This window comes from Callospermophilus lateralis, chromosome 2 (genome assembly GCF_048772815.1).
Source record: "Callospermophilus lateralis isolate mCalLat2 chromosome 2, mCalLat2.hap1, whole genome shotgun sequence".
In the NCBI taxonomy this organism is placed as follows: domain Eukaryota; kingdom Metazoa; phylum Chordata; class Mammalia; order Rodentia; family Sciuridae; genus Callospermophilus; species Callospermophilus lateralis.
In genome coordinates this window covers 207937953-207941756 of record NC_135306.1, presented here as the reverse complement: position 1 = coordinate 207941756, position 3804 = coordinate 207937953, and positions in this window count along the sequence as shown.

Below are 3804 nucleotides of genomic sequence, written 5' to 3'. Positions count from 1 at the left end.
GAGGGGCCTCGCTCCAGGGGCCAGGCCACAGGTGGCCATGGCAGAGGCCCCGGCCCACAGGGGCCACGTCAGCTCCTGGACGAGGACGGTGGTGTCCGTGATGGGTGCCACCCTCAGCAGATGAGACGTGGCAGAAGAGAGGAGGAGTGGGCGGAGGGGCCGGCTGCAGGGGCTGCGGCAGGCGGCCCGCCCAGGGGTCAGGGTCACCACGAGCATCCAGTCCACAGTGACAGGCGCAGCTGTCCCCAGAGGGAGGAGGGAGGCGGAGGAAAGAGAGACACTCGAAGATGTTCACAGGAGCTGAAAGCCCCCAGGCCAGGACCCCGGGCCTCGGGGACAAGGAGTCCTCCAGGGGCAAGGAGGCCGGGTGGACGCGCCAGCCCATGGGGGGCGGGTGACGAGCCCCACAAGTGACAGCTGTGGGGAGGGGGCAGGCCCGCCTCGTGCCAGGTCAGCATCTAGGAGGCGGTGAGCTGTGAGCGAACGGCAGCCTTCGCTCTCCCTGGCCCACCTGCCCGCAAGGGCACACGGGGGACACCTCAGCTGGGGAAATGTGGGCCAGTCCCGTGCCAAATGAAGGGCTGCGCCCAGAATCCAGAAAGAACCCCGAATTCTCAGAACAGAACAGCCCAATTTGAACAGCAGGCCCAGGATTTTGGAAGAGACTTCAACAAAGACCCGTAGATGGCCAAGAGCCCAGAGGTGCCCGGCGGCGGCAGCAGGCGGGGAAAGGCGCTCACACCAGGCCGCAGACTGGGCCCCGGAACCTGCCACCGCAGGCAGGGGTGGTCACCTGTGCGCTGGTGTGAACCGCCACTTGGACGGCCAGCGAGGTCTCTCGGGAAGTTAAGCAGCCACCCGCTCCTGGTCTTTGCCCCAGAGCACTGAGGCCAGCGTCAGAGACACTGTCGGCCACAGCATTGCTGTGACAGCTAGGACCCAGGAGCAACCGCAGGGCCGTTGGGAGGATAGAGGGCTGTGTGCGGCCCCTCGGAATCTCTGACCAGGGCGATCTGGACACCAGCAACAGCACAGATGAGTCACAGTGCTGAGCAGAACGCAGGGGCCCAGACGAAAAGCACGTGCCGCCCGAGTCCACTCAGAAAAGTCTGGAACACTAGGCGCATGAGCTCATCTCCCATGACTGTAACAAAACACTGGAGGTTGGGGCCTTTATAGAGAAAAGGGGCTTGTTTGCATAGGGTCTGGGTTTCCAAAGGCTGGTGCAGGCTGGGCTCTGCGGGTCCTCTGGCTTTGTCTCAGGGCGGGTGGCATCTGGGGCCCTAGCTGTGTGGGGGTGGACTGTTTGGTGAGAACTACCCAATCCCTTCCCAAGTCACACCAGTGATGTAGCCACTTCCCTCTGGACTGCACCCCATGTCCCTACGTCACCTTGCTGGAGAGAGTGTCCAACAGAGGAGCCCTGGGGAGGTTTAGCCTCGTCTGTAGCCTTGGAGACCAGATGCCTGGGGGGACGGAGGGAAGGATGGGGACGGGGACGGGAGACTTCCTGCGGCGATGGACATCTCTGGTCTTGAGCGAGGCGCTGGCTCATGGACATGGTCAGTGCAAACTGACCAGACTGTGCACTCTGACACCGTGTGTGCGGAGTTGCCGTTGGCCAGTCATGATGAAGCCGTGCGTAGACTGCCCACGCAGACAAAACGGGCCCTGGGCAGTGGGAAGGCCCGCCCGGCCGGCGGAAGATGCACAGGGCAGCGTGGCCCTCAGGGGAGGGAAGGGGCCGGGCAACAGCAGAGGGATGAAATCAACCAAGCAAGCAAGAGGAGACCACACAGAGGCAGAGGGCACGGACCTGGACAGAGGCCACCCCGCCCCCGGTCGCCCCGCTCAGCACAGCTGAGCCCTGGGTGGGCAGGCGAGGCTCTGGAGCCAGGGCCAGGGGAGGCCACAGCACGTACCTGGGCCCCCAGGGTGTGGGGAGGCCTAAGGCAGAGGCTGGAAAGCACCTGCAGGCCAGGCCTGGTGGGCAGAGCAAGTGGACATGGGAAGGGCCCCTGCAGGGTTGGCAGCAGGGACAGGGTCTGTGTCTGCAGGGCCCTTCTGGCTGCCATAGGGCACAGGGGTGGCATCAGGAGGCGGTGACGGGGCGAGTCAGGGCTGAGAGGGGACGTGGCCGTGGGGGTGGGGACAGGAGGGCAGTCGCCCACCACCTGGACGCAGCCTGGCTGGGCCTGCCACCCTGAGTCGAAGCCAAGCTCGGGCCTGTGCCAAGCCACTTTCCTGTTTGGAGTAGAGGTCTGTGCCAAGGGACCCAGGATGGAAGAGGGTAAGGACCGCAGTCCCCGGGGGCCCTGAGCCAGGTGGGGTGGGGACTGACCTGGGCAGCTCTGAATGTGGCAGGGGCACCTCAGGGGATGCGCCCAGCCTTGGTGGCCTGAAGCACCCTCTGCTGCCGGTATGAAGACCCAGGCCCCGGGCCTGCGGGCGGGCGGCCCCCTGGGGAGGGCAAGGGCAGCCTGGCTGCTGTGTGGCCTCCAGGAGGGTCTCCGCCTGAGAGGTGGCTGGTGCTCGTGGCTCTTGAGAGGCCGGGTCCCCGGGGACGGTGCAGCCGTGTGACCCAGGCGGTCCTTCCTGCGACTGTCCCCAAGGCTGCCTGCCCAGCTGGCCGTCCTAGCGCCGTCCCTGTGCTGCCGCGACCTGCCCCTGCTCCTGGAGCTATTGACCGGAGGTGCCCGGCCTGCTCAGGAGGGCCCAGGAGGCTTGTCCCCTCCACTGCCACCTGGCTTCCCCAGGGTCAGTGACCAGCAGGCCTGCGCCTGACCAAGGCAAGGGCTGGACGCAGGAGCTGTTCCCACAGCCGTTCTGGGCTCCCAGGCCCACGCGGCCCTTCTTGGCTGTGGAGCTGGGACCTGGCTGGTGGGGGGCCCCAAGTGGGCAGCCCCTGGCCGGAGGGTCAACGGGGCTAGCCACTTGCCCCGTGAGGTGGGGTCTGGTGAGCAGCTGCCTGGACCTCTTGACCCTGGCCTCCGTCCAGGCCCCTGTCAGTCAGCGCCACGCGTGTCCCCGCGGTCAGGGAGACTCGCTGGCCGTGGCGGGTTTCCTGGTGGCTGCTTGACCTCGGTGGCCCAGTGCTGCCCCAGAGTTACCCCGGGTTTATGACACGCGACTCTGTTTCCTCTCGGTTCAGATGGAAGGTTAAGCAGGAAAGCCGTGAGCCAGGGTCACGGGGACAGGCTAAAAATAGTCTCCTAACCACCGACCAGTCAGCCACCCGACCCCAGGAGGCAGGCGCTCGGCGCACAAAGGCCACCGTTTATGGCCGCGGCTGTCACTGCCCCGAGAACACCCGAGAACACCGTGCCCAAGATAAACAACAGCAGTGGGGCGGGGCGGGCCAGGAGGAAGGACCCGCCTCAGTCACTCACCCTCCTCTGGCTTCCTGGAAAGGCCTGTGACCAGGCCGCCAGGGCAGCGGGCTGGTCCCACGGTCAAGGTGGCACCGCTGGAGCCATTGGCGCCAGGAGAAGTGCGTTTGTCCCCGTGGGTGGTTTATGGCTCAGACCGGACGGCCTCACAGCCGTTAGTACATCAGCTGACCCTGCCCTCTCCGGCTGGGGCCAGGGCTGCTTAGCAGGGGGCCACTCTGCCCCTCCCCCAGAGACCCCTGCCCCCCGAGATCCAGGCCTCGATGCAGGACCAGGAGAAGAGACGGGCCACCGTGGGGGTCCCTGATATCAGGACTTGGACCCAAAGTAGACACCTCAGTTCTTGCCCAGTGGGTGGCCCTGGTGGCCTCAGGAGGAACGCTGGCCCTCCCATCTTGGTTTGTATGGGAACGGG